The sequence below is a fragment of the Lissotriton helveticus genome, chromosome 8, assembly GCF_964261635.1.
Source record: "Lissotriton helveticus chromosome 8, aLisHel1.1, whole genome shotgun sequence".
Taxonomy (NCBI): Eukaryota; Metazoa; Chordata; class Amphibia; order Caudata; family Salamandridae; genus Lissotriton; species Lissotriton helveticus.
The window spans coordinates 1,109,526,534-1,109,547,148 of NC_136069.1; the positions used below are offsets into that span (position 1 = coordinate 1,109,526,534).

The 20,615-nt window shown below is 48.0% G+C and overlaps 1 protein-coding gene across 1 annotated transcript in view; it reads left to right on the forward strand.

The window, feature by feature from the left end:
* LOC144773129 (parapinopsin-like) overlaps window positions 1-20,615 on the forward strand; it is a 1,885,416-nt gene that overhangs the window by 1,827,192 nt on the left and 37,609 nt on the right. The gene's annotated exons all lie outside the window — the stretch shown is intronic.

Sequence of the window (20,615 nt, forward strand, 5' to 3'; positions counted from 1 at the left end):
TGATTCCCCTGGGTAGGCTGATCTTCCGATGAAGATAACTGGGGGGTACGTTAAAGGTTTAATTATGATAAACCAGTAAAAAGAGAAAAATAATTATTAAACAATGGAGATTAGCTCATTGCTTGGCTCCCCCTCTCTTACTCACTGCATCAAGCTGGTGGCTGGCAGTGCTTGTGCTGTCTTCCTCTGAAGTTTATTTGGCGACTGCTGCTACTTCCTACTTGGGGGGGAAAAGTACAGCACTTCCGCCTGCACCAGGGGGTATGCCGAGGGAACTCCCAAATGTCTCCAAATTCCCCTGGAGGGGGTATCTTTCTGGGGCACCTCTATCTCTGTTCTTGTGGTTCTTTTAGTTCTGTGTTGTTAGTTGTTGTTGGTTCTAGCAGGGCAGACAAGCAGGAGCATACCAAACACCCCAGCAAGCCACACCCAGACCTTGCTGGGCCACTTCCGCAGGAGGTCGGGCTCACTCTTTGTGAGACTAAGTACAGCCCAGAACTTGCCATGGCCCGACTGTTTGCCCACTACTCACCATCGCCACAGACTGTGGGCTGATCTGCCCCAGGAGCGAAGCAGGCTGGAACGATGTGCCCTCTCACTTCTCTGAGAGGCTACAGGAGCTGGGAGGCGGCACAAGAACTGGGGTGCTGTGGAGCTGAGGCACTGAAGCACTGAGGTTGAGAGGTCAGAAAAGAGCGCGGAGCTGCAGAGCAGGCGGAGAGGAGGTGAACAGGAGGGTGGACTGAGCATCTGGCATCAGGTCTCTCCGGGCTTCAGCAATGGCTTTCCAGGCTCTCCATCTTACCTCCGGATCGAACTGCACACATCCGCGTGGGAGAGAGATCGCGGGGTGCACCCTCCTGTCCTCAGCAATGGCTCTAACCTGGTGTAAAGTCGGACAACAGCCTGCACCAGAAAAGGGAGTCCTGCCCAGAGCCACACCTGAAGGGCAACAGATGCATGGAGCCACTGATCATGCAGGCCGGACACTGAAGAGGGCCACAACACCCACTGCCACCCCCCAGGACCAACCCCCCGGACTACCACTGAGGCAGCGCAGACAAAGACAGCGACCCTCAGAAAATGCACCAACCTCACAGACCCAACACCAGAGAAAGGCATTGCCCACTACAGGCTCAAAGGGACAACCATCCTCCGCATCCTGACCATCATTGCCTACAGGCTGACGGTACCAACTCAGCGGACAACCAACATACCACCTCAGACAAAGCTGCTGGCCATGCTACATGTGTGGGCCACTGGTACCCTCCAACCAACAACCACCAGAGTCGGAGGAGTATCACAGCCAGCCCAATACAAGTTCCACACAACGGTCGTGGATGACATCATCAGCCTGGTACACCACTATCTATACTTCCTCCACACTGCATAGGAACAGCTGGAGACCAAGTAAGGCATCTACGCCATAGTTGGCTTCCCACACATTTTAGGGGGCAATTGACTGCACACATGTCCTACTAGTGCCCCCTGGAAACATTTCACACAATAACCACAACAGAAAGCACATGTATTCCATCAATGAGCAGGCAATAGTGGACCACGGAGGACGCTTCACTAATGTCGTCGCCAATTACCTAGGCAGTGTGCATGATTCCTTCATCTTCCGACAGTCCATCATCAACCAGCGCTTCCAGGATGGGTCCTATGGAAAAGCACTGCTCATTGGCAAATACCAAATGAACACACCACACACCTCAACTCCACAATCATGCAACGCACACCACTGGGAATGCATACCTTACAAACTCACATACAACATGCCAAACAACATGCCCACCCACCAGACACGACAGCACAACTTACTGTGGGAACGTGGGCCAGCCATGTACATAAGCCATCAACTGCATGGCACCTCAGCCTATAGCAGAATGTGGGGAGAGGTGGGAACCAGGAATGTGAGGAGGCAAGTGACCCATGAATGAGAATGTACACAATGCCAAGTGTGGCGTGGATGTGCTGGCCAGACAGCAATATGCAGACCATAGACATATCCATGTCGACATACACTGCTAGTTTTTGAAGTGTAGTGGACAGTGGACGCAACCATGTTACCCCAGCCAGTGGGGAAGATCGCGGAAATGTAGACTGTTTTGTCCCCCCCTGTAAGAATGAGCGGAGTGGGCTGGCCCGGTGTATGCCAGGCCAGCGTAGGGGTGTGAATAAAAGGCATGTAACTCTGTGCGTGGTCCTTTTCTGGAATGCCCAACGTCTCTGCCAGGGTGGCACCTCTCACCCCGCGACGAGGCCGACACCGTGAGCGGTTTTACCTGAAATCCTGTGCGCCTGCTGCACCTCGGGCCGCTGGTCCCCGAACCAGTCTTGCCCACCCCTGCGCACACATGATCCAAGGCTCACCTCCCGACACTGGCTTGTGTTGAAGAGGTCCCACCACATTCCGGTGCAAGCTCCAAGCCCGAGGCCTGCGGCCCTGGCTACCTGCTATGACCATCACGGCCTCCGCGAGCAAGGTCCGCAGTTTTCCTTTCTTGTTGATGTACTCTACCAGCTGACACAGCAGACTAGTAGGTCACACATTTGGAACTGAGTCTTGATTACACTATGGCAGAGAACATTATTTATGGCAGATTTTATGTCACCATACTCCCTTCAATGTGGTCCCATCAAGTCTGCATAGCATTACAACCACATGTGTCTGTGGGCCCACGCGGACTACTGCCCTCAGCCTACGCTGCGCTCGTGTAGGTCACACAATTGTAACTGAGTATCGATTTTTCAATGGCACAGTACATATCATTGCACATAAGGAGAGGTGTAAGAGGAAGACGCGTTTCAGTCTGGAGGAAAAAGGATCATCGTTACTGAGGTAATCAAACACTACTGACAACTGCGCTGGGGTCACTCACTCTGTGCAACACGAGCCAATGACACGTGGCTGTGGGCCACTGCTGACCACTGCCTCCGGCCTACACTGTGGTCGAGTAGGTCACACATTTGGGACTAAGTCTTGAATTAGCAATGGCCAAGTTATGTAATTGTACCGGCACCATCGCAGACCGCATCCCCTCTCAGGCCCGGTGCCACTAAATCTGTTCCCTGAAATTCATGGCACTCTCCGGTTGAATTTTGGTGGCATCTGAGTCTAAGGATTAGGGTGTAGTCTTCATCCTCATGTAGCTGATACCGAATTGGTGGTGGAAACGAGATTGTAGCATTCCACTTCTCCATTTGCTGCTTCCGGATGGCTACTGACCTCTGCATCATGCCCTGGAGGACACCTTCCACTGTCCCCTGCAACCCCCCGCCTCATTCCCCTTGGACATCATCGACGACCCGCTCAGTCCATGTGGCCCTACCTCAGTGGACCGCAAGTCACCGTCCCATGGTGGTGTGCCTGTGCCGGCCGCTGTGCATCCAGGGCCACTAACTCTGTGCAGCTCAAGTCAGGGACCCTGTCTGATTGAATATTGGATGGCCTCTGAGACAATGGCCTTGGGGTCGTCAACCCCATGTGTCTGTGGCCCAGCGCTGTCCACTGCCTCCGGACTCAACTGCGGTCCACCAGGGCTCACACATCAAATCGAGTCCTGACCGGCCCGGACGTTGCATCACCGCAGGAGGCATACCCCACCATCGCCAGGACAACCTCCGACCGTCATCTGCCAGAGTCTAAACAGTCATACTGGTAGACTAATGGAGTTGCTCACACCTGTTGTGGATGCAATCATCTGCCTGATACCCTGCTCAGGACTCCAGGTGCCGCTGACTCAGTGCACCGCAACCCATGGACCGTTACTGATTGAGTTTTGTGCTGTGGAGAGGTTACGCAGCAATTTCACCTCAGGCAGTGTGGGAGACCTGGGACGATTATGAGGAAGATGATGCCGGTGTAACACACCCCACTGCAGCTACATCAGGTATATCCCAAAGGGACACAATCTTAGACAATTTGTTCAAATGAGCGCACTCAGCATTAGTGTCACAACCTCAGTGCACTGCAACTCATGGACACTTCTGTTTGCATATTGTGTGACCTCTGTACTTGCTCCGGCTACCTCCATGTTGCTCAGCAGTTGTCTCTGTTATGCTGGTGTTTTCAGTTTCTGTTTTAATTGTGGTCACTGTTCAAGTTGTTGCCAGTACCAACCACTCTGTGCAGGGTGGCTTACAAACACCCCACACACATCCAATACAGGCGTCACTGTACATGTGGCCCTGCCAATAAAGGGGCGGGGGGCACGTGCCCGTAGCCAGTTCCACATACTATCTGTGTGTGTCCCTGTGGTCATGTTGTATGCATGAGGGCCCTGGGCCCTACGACATTACATTGTGCAGTGTACAGCAGACGCAGACATGTCACTGCAGGCAGCGGGTTAGAGCTTGGACATGTAGCTGTCGTCACCAACTCAATACGTAAGAGGAGTGACTGGGCTGTGGTACGCAGAGCCAACGTGGGTGTGTGACTGATAATTGCGTGCCTCTGGGGGTGTTTCTGTACTGGAAATGTGCATATGAATGTGTCTCTATGGCAGTGTGGGTCTCCTTTGTGGGGTGTAGGTGGTCCCTGAAGGGTATTAGACACCCACGTATGTGATCTAGTTCATCTTCCATGGGTTTGGACCCCACCCGCACCTTTTTGGCCACCTCCTTTTGGCATTCTGATGCATGGCATTGGAATGGCATGTGTGCCTCTGTGAAGTGTTGTGAGCCAGCCGTGCCTGTGGGTGCTTCCTGCTGTGTGGTCTGTGCAGGGGCTAGGTTCGACTCTATGAAGCTTGACTGCCATGGTGGTGGGTTGCCTGGCATGGTCATGAGCTGTTGTAGGGCGTCGGTGTCGAAGGTGTGATGGTTCTCTCCAGCGTCACTGATGAGTTGTCTGTTCTGCTCTGCTGGATGCATTGTTTGTCCCTCTGCAATGTGAAGGGGAGATGCATGTTGACATTGTTTTGACATGTATGTTGGCGCATTACTCTTGGTTACATGCAGACTGTATGACAATGTACATTGTGACTGTTTGGGAGGTGCTGAATATTTGATGCGGGACAGTGAACATTTGGACTACAAGACAGATGTGAGGTTGTTCACGTACATTTCAATCTCACAGTTTCCTGCTATGTTAGATGTGATTGGCCTGTTTCTGCACATGAGCGGACCCAGTTGTGTCCTCTGTTCTGCAGTGTCGGTGTTGCACTTTGTCCCACATTGTCGTGGGATGTGCTGTGATTGCTATGTGTGTGTGCTGCAGTGTGCCACAGAGATCAGGGACATGATCTTGGGTCATTGTAGGTGTGCAGTGTGCCACACATCGCTGTGCATGTGTGTCGTTGTGCCCATCTCCTCCCTTCCCCCCAGTCCCTGGCTGTTACTCGCCATGTTGATGTTGTGTCAGGTTCTCTCGAGCTGTGTCCGGACTACGAGCTCCTTGCACCATCTCCACACTGATGACTGTGGCCTCGTTTTCCTCCAGCTCCTCCTGTGGTGCAGGACTCCAACCTCCTGTCGCCATTGCTGCCTTCCTGTTGGCAGCGGGTTTGTCTTTGGTTTGGTTTCACATCATGCCAGCGCCTCTTGGCCTCCTCCATTGACCTCCTCGACGCTCCGACTACATTCACGGTAGTCCAATAGTGGGTCAGTTGATGGTAGTGTTCTGTCACCTCTGTGACCCTGATCTGGTTTTCCCGTGGACTGCACCCAGTCTTCCTCTCCCTCTTCTCCTTGCCCTTCCCACAAAAACACTGTCGGATATCAAAATTATTTTATTTTCATATATTTAGATGAATAGAAAAGACATTCGCTTATTCAAAGAAGATTATAAACATCAAACCCATTATTTAATATATCCAGATTACTTTTGCCGTATTAGCCCAGCACTTGAGAACAGTAACCATAATTCTCACAGCTCATTCATACTCACAAGCATACACACCTTCAGCCATCCCCATATAAATAGGGAGAAAAAACACTCAAGACACATGTAAAATCAACAAACAGAGGGAAGCGCCGACGCGCGTTTCGGAAAGAGTGCCAAATTTTGGAATTCCTTCATCATGGCGCAGGTAAATTGCTGTTACTGTTGACTTGCCCCTGCTCCAAAGGCTATGTTGGAGAAACCGGTAGAGAATTTCGCTATCGGTTCTCCGAACATAAATCATGTAACAGAAACTCCCGGACGGGAGCACCTTTAGTAGCTCACTGGAAAGAAATGGGACATAAAATTGAAGAACTTAGATGGTTGATCCTTGAACGGATCCATTGCCCTAAAGATGGAAACACTGACTCCCTTAGAAGTAAGAGGGAAGTATTTTGGATTTTTTCTATGGAGACGGCTGTCTCCGGATTAAATGACTTGATCCATCACCGTTTTTAGCTCACTGAACCAACCCAGTTCAGAACCTGGCTGCATGCAAATTAGTCTGTCCCTGGCCCAGTGCATCATGGGAACAGGGCAGACCAAACTACCAAGCCAATTCTTTACTGTAAAGGAAACAAGCTTCCGGGGACCGGTTTCTGGCATTACAGCCGTTTACGGCCCGGCTTGCTTGAATCCTGTCAAACTTAAGACAAAATCCTAACTTTACTACTACTTAATGCCTTCCAAAAGTAGTAAATTTAGGATTTTGTCTTAAGTTAGTTCTGTGAATCGGGCCCCTCATTTCTTGTAGGCAAAGTATATCAGATGCCATAAGGAGTGATTTTGCGGTTTCTAATTTTAGTAGTCTTGATACCCCAGCCACATTCCAAGCCAGGAGCTTTATGGATTGTTGTGTTTTAGCTGACAGCATCTTAATCCTAAGAGCAGTTTGTTGCCTCTCTGAACAGGGTGAGTGCTACTAAGCTTCAATCAGGTGTGTGTTCTTCCCCAATTCGTCTTGTTGTGACCTTCTTGATAAATAGGAGGGGGCTATGTGTATGTTCCGCGATAGTAAGAGGCAAAATGAGTGCCCTGTCCTCCTTAGGATGCTGTAGGGTTGGACTTTGGGAAAAAGGGGAGCGTTTGAACGAGAATATTCTAGACCTATTGGGTGGGATCAATGGGGCATATTACCAAGGGCCTTATCGCCGCTTTAGCGGGAATTTTTCTCGCTAAAGCGGCGATAATTTTATCGCCCTATTACCTAGCTGTCGCTAACACCAGTTAGCGACAGCTAGTAGGAAATAGCGATCATCTTGGGGCCAACTTTGCATGTCAGCGATATTTATCGCTAATGACATGCAAAGTGGGCGTGCCAAGATGTTAGCGACTGTAAGCATCGCTATCTCCTATTACCTACGAAGGCGTACTTTTGGAAATATTTGCGCTAAGCGCGAATATCTCCAAAAGCTAACGCCTGCCCAGAGCAGTTGTTAGCCATGTTATCCAATGGGAGGTGGATAACATGGCTAAGAGCATTAGCTTGGTAATGCATGAATATCGCTGACTTTTCAGCGATATTCATGCATTACGGCCGATTTTTATCGATTTTTGAGATAAACCTTGATAAAAGCAAGGTTTATCTGCGCTAAAAATCGGCAGAGCTCGGCGATAATAATATTGCCGCTAACCGTGTTAAGCGATAATTATCGCTTAATCTTGGTAATATGCCCCAATGTTCCTTGTAGTTCATGCTTTTTGTTTACGAAGGAACTATCTTGCTGCAGGGCTTCTGTCAACACCCACCCAGGTGATTGCTGCACCCTCTTTATGTTGATATTAAGCACTGTGGGTGGAATTCAGGAGCTTTGGTCTATGCTGGAACTTGTGTTGTACTTAAATGAAGAGAGTGCTGATGTCAGGGCACCTTGAGATAGGGGTGCGGTCATTTGCTCTGATTCTCGTTCTCTCTTCTTATTTTCTCTGTTTCCTAACAGAGTTTCCATCTGATCCTGTGTGGGTTGTTGCTGTATACCCTGTGGGTAGGTTCCTGACACAGTGGGTAATATTAATGTGTTTTGTGTGACAATGGGATTTATGTTGAACTCAAGTGGAGTGTGTGTTGAAGGTGAAATTGCTTGAGGTGGGGATGCAATTGATTGCGCCGATTTTTGTTTGCACGTCTCTTTTTCACTGACTTCAAACATTGGGTATACGCTGGGCAAATTGCAGTCTGGGATTTTTTGATTGTTTGGGTGCAAGTTAGAGAATAATTTTTTCTCTGCTTTCCTTCTGGCCTTCTTTTGCCTTTTTTTGCTCTCTTTGATAGAGCGACAGACCATTGGTGTTCCCTAGGAGTTGTTCTGTCATTAGGGATTTCATCCTTCACTTCTGAGTCCAGTTCCCACTTTATGGGGGGGTTGGGGGACTCCTTTGTTGGCGCTTTCTGCTAGAGGGTTTGAGGAGGTATTTGAAACGTCTTTTGATGGTGATGTCGTGCCCAGTTGCGGCGATACTAATGTAATTGCCTTGCCAGCTGGCTCCGATGTGTCGGTCGCTCTTGGCTCAGTTTACCTAGTTTCCTTGTCTGTTGGTTTGGGGTCAGGCCACCTAAAAATACTTCTTGCTTGTAGTTGTTATTATTAGATTTAGGGCCTCTGTTAAGGTGCACAGTGTCTACTTAATCTGATGGCAGGCGCACAAAGAACACAACATTTGTGTTCCTCCAGAGTTTTTTAACCTCTTTAGCAGGGAGTTAACATTTTCCTCCATTTTAAATATTGAGATTGCCAAAGCTTGAAATAGGTCGATTTGCAGTTCCAGTTTGTCCAACTGACATGTCAGGGCTTTAACTGTGGTGGCTAGGGTGGCGTTTATAGTAGCCAGTAAGTTATCTTGCTCATTGTTGTTTTTGGTGGTGGATGATATAAGGTTTTCCAGTATACTTGCGTTCTGCATAGAGGTTTGAGCTATTAATTGTGTTTTGTTTTACCCTTGCTGCATTGGCCCTGGCATGGTTCTAAAACCCACTGGTCCCATGCGATGCCTGCTGGGTCAGCTTGTTCAGCTGTCCTGAGATTGCCCCCTATTATGCCATATAGTCCGGCACCGCCTTATATACCCCCGAAGCTGTGGATCTGAGCAACCGTGGTGGTGCTGTCTATTTTGAATGGTATTTGGGCTCGCAGGAAGCTATCCTTGGAGGTTGTAAGGCGGGTTGTAATACGGGTAGCATTCTCACCTATTTGATCTTTTACAATAGCACTGGTTGGCAAGTCGATTTCACCCAGCATTCTTTAAGGAGGGCTTCCTGACGAGATTTCTGTTACAGTGCTGTCTCTTAACAGCTGATGTGCCTGGTTGTGTCTGCCATTGGCTCTGGGGGATGGTGTGATAAGGAATATTATGTCAGCCATGGAGTTGATAGTTACTGCTGGACCTCCATGGAAGGTTCGATTTCCTGATTGAGTCAGGGGTGTGTCGGTGGGCTGGCTGAGTTTTTTTTTGTTAAAGTAATTAGCTATTGATGTTATTTCACCGCTTCTGAGATACCACCCATTCCTGATGGCACAGGCCTTATTTCTTCCCTGGCTATCCTTCACTGTGGATGTAGGTGTGAATATAATTGTTGGAGTACTAAGGCAGGGTACACAAGCTACGTTTTTTGTAGGACTGGTGGTCTTAGTAACCTTCATGATAGCATAGTTGTGTTGGGATTAGTTGTGGCACAGGTAACTAGGGGTGTATATAATCCTCCCAGGATGATCATCGGTGTGTCAGATGCTTTTAGGTCTGATCCCTGTGTCTTAGTTTTACTTTTTACCATGGTGTTGGTGGGTGGTTGATGAAATAATCTTTGTGATAGTTTCCACCCCTGGAAGAAAGGGTTTGCACTCCCAATAGAGTCTCTGTTTGGGGCCTTGCCAGCTTTATAATGGAGTTGATTCCCCTGGGTAGGCTGATCTTCCGATGAAGATAACTGGGGGGTACGTTAAAGGTTTAATTATGATAAACCAGTAAAAAGAGAAAAATAATGATTAAACAATGGAGATTAGCTCATTGCTTGGCTCCCCCTCTCTTACTCACTGCATCAAGCTGGTGGCTGGCAGTGCTTGTGCTGTCTTCCTCTGAAGTTTATTTGGCGACTGCTGCTACTTCCTACTTGGGGGGGAAAAGTACAGCACTTCCGCCTGCACCAGGGGGTATGCCGAGGGAACTCCCAAATGTCTCCAAATTCCCCTGGAGGGGGTATCTTTCTGGGGCACCTCTATCTCTGTTCTTGTGGTTCTTTTAGTTCTGTGTTGTTAGTTGTTGTTGGTTCTAGCAGGGCAGACAAGCAGGAGCATACCAAACACCCCAGCAAGCCACACCCAGACCTTGCTGGGCCACTTCCGCAGGAGGTCGGGCTCACTCTTTGTGAGACTAAGTACAGCCCAGAACTTGCCATGGCCCGACTGTTTGCCCACTACTCACCATCGCCACAGACTGTGGGCTGATCTGCCCCAGGAGCGAAGCAGGCTGGAACGATGTGCCCTCTCACTTCTCTGAGAGGCTACAGGAGCTGGGAGGCGGCACAAGAACTGGGGTGCTGTGGAGCTGAGGCACTGAAGCACTGAGGTTGAGAGGTCAGAAAAGAGCGCGGAGCTGCAGAGCAGGCGGAGAGGAGGTGAACAGGAGGGTGGACTGAGCATCTGGCATCAGGTCTCTCCGGGCTTCAGCAATGGCTTTCCAGGCTCTCCATCTTACCTCCGGATCGAACTGCACACATCCGCGTGGGAGAGAGATCGCGGGGTGCACCCTCCTGTCCTCAGCAATGGCTGTCCTGGGATTGCGGGTTCGCTGAGGCGAGCCATGCGCACTTGGGGGCCCTGCAACAGACAGGACCAGACAGCTCCGAGCAGCACCTGGACTCACACCGGGCACCAGGTACCAAGCTCGAGCACCGCTTCCCTCTACCTCTGGCAGCAGCACAATGCAGTGGAAGAAAGAAACAGCTTAGCGAAATCAGTAAGTGTTCTACCACAGAGTGGGAATGGATGTGGTGGTGACAGGGTAATGGCAGCGGCCATTAGAAATCAGGGGATAAAATTAACCAATTTACCATGTTTTAATGGTCAGAAAACATACCCTGGCCTCTGGGGAGCAGTAACTCAGTCTTGAGAGTTAAAAAACCAGCAATACCAGTCAGCAAGAAATAGGTTGACCACGCATTAGAGGCACTTTCCCACAGCTGATATGTACCTGATTTATGCAACTTTGACTATGGAACTTATTGAGCTAGCGGCGGTCTACACTCTTTTATGCCAGGGCAGTACAATGATGTACTACCCCTCTCCCTGGTGGACTACATCCCACCATATTTGCATACTTCTACCTGTCTGGTAGAGATCTCTCGTCCCTTCAAAGGAGCTGACACTATTGTGCCTACTGTAAAGGTGCAGAAAATGTATGTGCAGACTTAAAAAAATGAGTTTGTTTTTACAACAAAAAAGTTTGTAGGTTTTCATCTAGCATGACAGAGCCATTGATTTGTTTTCTTTTTCGGATCACCAGGCCCCCCTGGTGCTCCTAACCCCAAAAAACACATCAAAAGATCCACCTTAAATTGACTGGCATCCCAATGTCATGTGGTAAACCGTATTGGGGTCAAGTCACACAGGTAAACTTATATATGAATACATCGACACACATATGTCTACTCATGCTTTTAAGTAACATTACTTCTTTGGGCTATTCGCCATTTAGGAGTGTAAAGTTACTCAAAAGTGCAGTCATATATGTCCATACCCCGTGAAATAGGGGGTGGAGACAAATTTGAAAGAGTAAAGTTACTGAAGCCAAAATGCCTGGCATCACACAAGGCCAACCACTAATTAAATTATTTCAAATAGTTGAAAATATAAATAAATGCAGTTTAATGAAAAACATCTACTCCAAACATTTTTTTAACATATTTTAATAGTTATTTTAATCTAAAATATAAACATTTTTTTATTATTAGAATTTTATGAAATACTCTTATGTAAATAGCTTGTAATATTTATTTATACATGATCAAAATATTTTTTGTTTTCCTTCAGGTGTAATTTGTTTTGGTAAATCTTTAAAAACAATGTTAATTTAAGCTAATATTTTTTAAATCAATTTACTATCTAATTAAAAATTAAAACAAATAGAGTTGTAGCATTTTGTATTATGTTCTACATTTGAAATAAATGTCTAAAATGTATTTACATTCATATATTCAACATACAAAATGTTATTGTTTTCATGTTTGCTAAATGTTTTCATTTCCCCTATACATTATCATGAGGAGCTATCCGCCCAAGTGATGATGGTGAGTGCAGAGGGAAAACAAATTGCTAAATCCACCTTCTGGTAGTCCCTACCAGTGTTTATTCTTGCACCAGTTGGAGGTGAAGTAAAAAAACAAGGCTTAATTTGACTCGATATACAAGGTCACCATGTATCGAATTTCAGGTGAGGAGCCATTCAAAAGGGCTAAAATTCACTCACCTAATGCACAGTGTAGCAAGAAAATAATTGAAAAATGAAAGCAGGGTATATGCTGGGATTCAATGGCATTTGAACCAGTATTTCACAGAGGATAAAAGACAGAGGGGCATATTCTAAAGGAACTATCACCGTGTTAATGGCACTCCAGCCAAAGTTGCGAGAAAACTAACACCCCATTCACAAGCTGGTGCTAACAGCCCATATCACCAGTTAACCCATGATAGCAGCCGCAAAAAACATCGCCACAGATGACCCCCGCAACTATCACTAATGAGATGCTGAGTAGGCGTTCCCATGCAAAAATCCGCAACAACACCACTCCGCAACATTCTCAACGACCAGCCAGATCGTGATAAGACCACAAAACAGGCAATAAGGCATGTTAGCTGCATTAAATTACCACCTGCTCTAACCTGGTGTAAAGTCGGACAACAGCCTGCACCAGAAAAGGGAGTCCTGCCCAGAGCCACACCTGAAGGGCAACAGATGCATGGAGCCACTGATCATGCAGGCCGGACACTGAAGAGGGCCACAACACCCACTGCCACCCCCCAGGACCAACCCCCCGGACTACCACTGAGGCAGCGCAGACAAAGACAGCGACCCTCAGAAAATGCACCAACCTCACAGACCCAACACCAGAGAAAGGCATTGCCCACTACAGGCTCAAAGGGACAACCATCCTCCGCATCCTGACCATCATTGCCTACAGGCTGACGGTACCAACTCAGCGGACAACCAACATACCACCTCAGACAAAGCTGCTGGCCATGCTACATGTGTGGGCCACTGGTACCCTCCAACCAACAACCACCAGAGTCGGAGGAGTATCACAGCCAGCCCAATACAAGTTCCACACAACGGTCGTGGATGACATCATCAGCCTGGTACACCACTATCTATACTTCCTCCACACTGCATAGGAACAGCTGGAGACCAAGTAAGGCATCTACGCCATAGTTGGCTTCCCACACATTTTAGGGGGCAATTGACTGCACACATGTCCTACTAGTGCCCCCTGGAAACATTTCACACAATAACCACAACAGAAAGCACATGTATTCCATCAATGAGCAGGCAATAGTGGACCACCGGGGACGCTTCACTAATGTCGTCGCCAATTACCTAGGCAGTGTGCATGATTCCTTCATCTTCCGACAGTCCATCATCAACCAGCGCTTCCAGGATGGGTCCTATGGAAAAGCACTGCTCATTGGCAAATACCAAATGAACACACCACACACCTCAACTCCACAATCATGCAACGCACACCACTGGGAATGCATACCTTACAAACTCACATACAACATGCCAAACAACATGCCCACCCACCAGACACGACAGCACAACTTACTGTGGGAACGTGGGCCAGCCATGTACATAAGCCATCAACTGCATGGCACCTCAGCCTATAGCAGAATGTGGGGAGAGGTGGGAACCAGGAATGTGAGGAGGCAAGTGACCCATGAATGAGAATGTACACAATGCCAAGTGTGGCGTGGATGTGCTGGCCAGACAGCAATATGCAGACCATAGACATATCCATGTCGACATACACTGCTAGTTTTTGAAGTGTAGTGGACAGTGGACGCAACCATGTTACCCCAGCCAGTGGGGAAGATCGCGGAAATGTAGACTGTTTTGTCCCCCCCTGTAAGCATGAGCGGAGTGGGCTGGCCCGGTGTATGCCAGGCCAGCGTAGGGGTGTGAATAAAAGGCATGTAACTCTGTGCGTGGTCCTTTTCTGGAATGCCCAACGTCTCTGCCAGGGTGGCACCTCTCACCCCGCGACGAGGCCGACACCGTGAGCGGTTTTACCTGAAATCCTGTGCGCCTGCTGCACCTCGGGCCGCTGGTCCCCGAACCAGTCTTGCCCACCCCTGCGCACACATGATCCAAGGCTCACCTCCCGACACTGGCTTGTGTTGAAGAGGTCCCACCACATTCCGGTGCAAGCTCCAAGCCCGAGGCCTGCGGCCCTGGCTACCTGCTATGACCATCACGGCCTCCGCGAGCAAGGTCCGCAGTTTTCCTTTCTTGTTGATGTACTCTACCAGCTGACACAGCAGACTAGTAGGTCACACATTTGGAACTGAGTCTTGATTACACTATGGCAGAGAACATTATTTATGGCAGATTTTATGTCACCATACTCCCTTCAATGTGGTCCCATCAAGTCTGCATAGCATTACAACCACATGTGTCTGTGGGCCCACGCGGACTACTGCCCTCAGCCTACGCTGCGCTCGTGTAGGTCACACAATTGTAACTGAGTATCGATTTTTCAATGGCACAGTACATATCATTGCACATAAGGAGAGGTGTAAGAGGAAGACGCGTTTCAGTCTGGAGGAAAAAGGATCATCGTTACCGAGGTAATCAAACACTACTGACAACTGCGCTGGGGTCACTCACTCTGTGCAACACGAGCCAATGACACGTGGCTGTGGGCCACTGCTGACCACTGCCTCCGGCCTACACTGTGGTCGAGTAGGTCACACATTTGGGACTGAGTCTTGAATTAGCAATGGCCAAGTTATGTAATTGTACCGGCACCATCGCAGACCGCATCCCCTCTCAGGCCCGGTGCCACTAAATCTGTTCCCTGAAATTCATGGCACTCTCCGGTTGAATTTTGGTGGCATCTGAGTCTAAGGATTAGGGTGTAGTCTTCATCCTCATGTAGCTGATACCGAATTGGTGGTGGAAACGAGATTGTAGCATTCCACTTCTCCATTTGCTGCTTCCGGATGGCTACTGACCTCTGCATCATGCCCTGGAGGACACCTTCCACTGTCCCCTGCAACCCCCCGCCTCATTCCCCTTGGACATCATCGACGACCCGCTCAGTCCATGTGGCCCTACCTCAGTGGACCGCAAGTCACCGTCCCATGGTGGTGTGCCTGTGCCGGCCGCTGTGCATCCAGGGCCACTAACTCTGTGCAGCTCAAGTCAGGGACCCTGTCTGATTGAATATTGGATGGCCTCTGAGACAATGGCCTTGGGGTCGTCAACCCCATGTGTCTGTGGCCCAGCGCTGTCCACTGCCTCCGGACTCAACTGCGGTCCACCAGGGCTCACACATCAAATCGAGTCCTGACTGGCCCGGACGTTGCATCACCGCAGGAGGCATACCCCACCATCGCCAGGACAACCTCCGACCGTCATCTGCCAGAGTCTAAACAGTCATACTGGTAGACTAATGGAGTTGCTCACACCTGTTGTGGATGCAATCATCTGCCTGATACCCTGCTCAGGACTCCAGGTGCCGCTGACTCAGTGCACCGCAACCCATGGACCGTTACTGATTGAGTTTTGTGCTGTGGAGAGGTTACGCAGCAATTTCACCTCAGGCAGTGTGGGAGACCTGGGACGATTATGAGGAAGATGATGCCGGTGTAACACACCCCACTGCAGCTACATCAGGTATATCCCAAAGGGACACAATCTTAGACAATTTGTTCAAATGAGCGCACTCAGCATTAGTGTCACAACCTCAGTGCACTGCAACTCATGGACACTTCTGTTTGCATATTGTGTGACCTCTGTACTTGCTCCGGCTACCTCCATGTTGCTCAGCAGTTGTCTCTGTTATGCTGGTGTTTTCAGTTTCTGTTTTAATTGTGGTCACTGTTCAAGTTGTTGCCAGTACCAACCACTCTGTGCAGGGTGGCTTACAAACACCCCACACACATCCAATACAGGCGTCACTGTACATGTGGCCCTGCCAATAAAGGGGCGGGGTGCACGTGCCCGTAGCCAGTTCCACATACTATCTGTGTGTGTCCCTGTGGTCATGTTGTATGCATGAGGGCCCTGGGCCCTATGACATTACATTGTGCAGTGTACAGCAGACGCAGACATGTCACTGCAGGCAGCGGGTTAGAGCTTGGACATGTAGCTGTCGTCACCAACTCAATATGTAAGAGGAGTGACTGGGCTGTGGTACGCAGAGCCAACGTGGGTGTGTGACTGATAATTGCGTGCCTCTGGGGGTGTTTCTGTACTGGAAATGTGCATATGAATGTGTCTCTATGGCAGTGTGGGTCTCCTTTGTGGGGTGTAGGTGGTCCCTGAAGGGTATTAGACACCCACGTATGTGATCTAGTTCATCTTCCATGGGTTTGGACCCCACCCGCACCTTTTTGGCCACCTCCTTTTGGCATTCTGATGCATGGCATTGGAATGGCATGTGTGCCTCTGTGAAGTGTTGTGAGCCAGCCGTGCCTGTGGGTGCTTCCTGCTGTGTGGTCTGTGCAGGGGCTAGGTTCGACTCTATGAAGCTTGACTGCCATGGTGGTGGGTTGCCTGGCATGGTCATGAGCTGTTGTAGGGCGTCGGTGTCGAAGGTGTGATGGTTCTCTCCAGCGTCACTGATGAGTTGTCTGTTCTGCTCTGCTGGATGCATTGTTTGTCCCTCTGCAATGTGAAGGGGAGATGCATGTTGACATTGTTTTGACATGTATGTTGGCGCATTACTCTTGTTTACATGCAGACTGTATGACAATGTACATTGTGACTGTTTGGGAGGTGCTGAATATTTGATGCGGGACAGTGAACATTTGGACTACAAGACAGATGTGAGGTTGTTCACGTACATTTCAATCTCACAGTTTCCTGCTATGTTAGATGTGATTGGCCTGTTTCTGCACATGAGCGGACCCAGTTGTGTCCTCTGTTCTGCAGTGTCGGTGTTGCACTTTGTCCCACATTGTCGTGGGATGTGCTGTGATTGCTATGTGTGTGTGCTGCAGTGTGCCACAGAGATCAGGGACATGATCTTGGGTCATTGTAGGTGTGCAGTGTGCCACACATCGCTGTGCATGTGTGTCGTTGTGCCCATCTCCTCCCTTCCCCCCAGTCCCTGGCTGTTACTCGCCATGTTGATGTTGTGTCAGGTTCTCTCGAGCTGTGTCCGGACTACGAGCTCCTTGCACCATCTCCACACTGATGACTGTGGCCTCGTTTTCCTCCAGCTCCTCCTGTGGTGCAGGACTCCAACCTCCTGTCGCCATTGCTGCCTTCCTGTTGGCAGCAGGTTTGTCCTTGGTTTGGTTTCACATCATGCCAGCGCCTCTTGGCCTCCTCCATTGACCTCCTCGACGCTCCGACTACATTCACGGTAGTCCAATAGTGGGTCAGTTGATGGTAGTGTTCTGTCACCTCTGTGACCCTGATCTGGTTTTCCCGTGGACTGCACCCAGTCTTCCTCTCCCTCTTCTCCTTGCCCTTCCCCGACCCCGTTATTCCTTGCTGGTGGTCTGTGGGGCTTGTGGGCTTGGTGTTGGCCTCTGCACACGGTCCGGGTGCATCCATGTTGCTCTGCACTTTGGATTGTTTTTGGTGTGTTCTTGTTGTTGTTTTTATAGTGCATTTTCCCGCCAGAAACATGTTAACTTGCAGCCCTGCCGCTGGTTTTTGCTGCTTTTTGTATCGGGATTGGCCTCATCGCAAGTTTTTTGCATTTGTGTTTCGCATTTTTGCGGTGTCACGTTGGTTTTAATGCAGTCATTTGACGCTTTATGGTGAGACTATCGCATGGTATCGCCATATTGTGAATACTTAGTTAACACAGCGTAATTTTCCAGCGATAAACAGCGATGTTGAAAGTTGTGTTAAGCTAATTTTGCGATAGTTATCACACGTTCTTGAGAATATCCCCCAGACAATTTACATGACAATGCATACACCAGTAGTGGAAAGCAGATGGTGCGGTCATCCAAACGTAGGGATCAGACTCAAAGGTATACCAGAAAGTGAGGAGATGATACTACACACATACACACAAACACCTACTATTCATCAAAGGAAAAGGAGGGTTGCTTATGCCCTTCAAGTTGGAGTCACACACCATCTCTGCTTTGTGGACAGGCCATGCGGAAACCTAAGCAAGGCCACCAGGGAGGGGTAAAGTAAGAAAATATTATACAAAGAGTGAAAATGTAGAGGGATTTCTGGTCCATCACCCCACTTCCGGAATTCCGAATGGCCCTCAAAACCTGGCTGTTCGAAAAAGGCTCCGGGCCTGCAAGCGCCTGTATACCCTATTGGGTGATAAGCAATGCTTTATAAATCCTGATTGATGGATCGATTAAATAGCTGTCATCATAGTCAGATCATATTATATGTACACGAATAGCCCACCCTGACAAGTCAGCACTATCAATAATAATTTGACATATAAATCATATCATATGTAAAAATCAGGAATTCATGTATTTCTTGTGATGTTGAATGACTGGTCTAAAGCTGATTATAGTGAGCTAGTTGGCTCCTAAGAAGTAGACAACACTTGCAGCCCAAAGAGGACCACTTTCATCTACTGAATTACTGATAGAGATGTTCATTATTTCCTACAACCGAACAGCAGCGAGAGCCCAAAGAGGAGCGTTGCCATCTACTAATTGAAAGCAGGTACACACTTACCTCTGCTGTTCCCGCCTCCAGGCCATGGAGCCATCTGTTATACAGAGGTGATGTTCCCCAAGGACCCAGGCAAATGTTAAAAAGGAAGGTTCATATTCCATCATGTAGGGTGACAATGGGATTAGTAGCCCCTTTCAACAATTGTATAAACAATATAGATGCAGTGAAATACTTCCTAATAATTAGTAGAAAACAGTTCAAAAGGCCAATAAGTCAATTGATTATCATATTCTTCATGGATCCATAGTCGTTTTCTTCAATAGAACGTATTCTTGTTATCCTAGTGTTGAAATCCAACACAGAGAACACCAATTTAGGCAAATACAAAATATATTTTTGCATGTTATACATTGTTTTATAGACGTGTCCCATCATTAGTAGATCAAAATGAAAATGTAACATTTTTTTCCAGAATGCAATAAAATTCATTTTTGCAATGAAGTACAGATACTGGCAAGTCCTATTGGTTTGACCGTACAGATTTGAAAGGGCCAGGGGCTACTCGGGCATGTCAATCTTTTAAGGAAATTCTTGGATAATTTCTACCATCCTTAAGATGGCCGTGAAGGGGGCCCCCAAAGACTGATTCCAGCCGCTGTTTAGTTCTGGGCAAACTGAATCAGAAATGCTAGGCGAATCAGTCGTCGTTCTCGCTTGTTCGGAAACCAAGTCCATAGAGCTGTACGAATCGGCTCTGGAAAGGCTTGTCCTGTCCGAATGCCTTTCAGAACCAATTCGGTCAGCCCAAATGGTTTCCATGCATCATACTTGGACATTTGGAACTGGGAACAAATTAGTCAGAAACAAGGGCTCCGGATCGGATTTAGCAAACCTGAAACCGATTTGGAGCCCTTCTGAACGACATTCAAATCAACCCCTTAGTATTGGAGGTGCTGTTGAGATGCTTATTATCTTGTATTTTTCCTATTTTGGAAAGGTGAAAGCATATCAAGGCATGTCTTAAAAATATGCAGATATGGAACAGTTCTTAAATGAAATGACGTGCTTTCATAAGCGCTTGCCAGTGTCATTATGTTGAGAGGTTAAGAAATGCATAAAAAAGAAGTGGGGAGGAGAACCGGGAAGCATTCAGGCCATCAGGCAAAGTTTTTCATTTGTTGAGCCACATTCGTAGCAGAGTATCCTGTCCCTCAAACTCTAAATAAGTCCCTAATTTATGTCTCTGTCTATACAGTAGATACAGTATAGGTCTCAGTTTGCTTGTAATTGGCATAGCTGTACATAGGTACTCCCTGCATGCTTTTAGACTCTTAACCAATGTTATATATTAATATTTTTTACAACAATAACATAATGCGATATTTCAATGTATACCCTGTGGGGAAATGTTAACACCTACAAAACAAAACTTGCTATGCTGCACTTTTTTATGAACAGGTGTAGAATGCGGCAGATCCCTTTTACCAAGGTAAATCACGATGATTTGGAATTGTGTGTTGGCTATCTTTTTAGTGCTGTTCTTTTTACTATTGGGAGACTTCTCTTTAACACTCATTTCATTCATAAAGTCTACAACAGGTCAACCATATAAAATTTGATCATAATACTCAGTTATGACTTTGTTTTATCTAATTCATTTTCCTCCAACTTTCTTGGCCTTTGCTATTTTACTCTTAGAGCGCAAGAGTCTGACTTGAGATATTACTAATTTTATGTCTTATACGGCAGCAGCATCTGACTGCCTGCCTGCCTCTGATTCAGCTGACCTAGTAGTGCCATGGATGTTGTGAAGGCCGAATCACAGGTCGAATCAGTGCCCCTGGGTGGGATACCATTCTGCCCAATTACAACTATCTGTGTCCGATTGTTGTATACCTGGTCT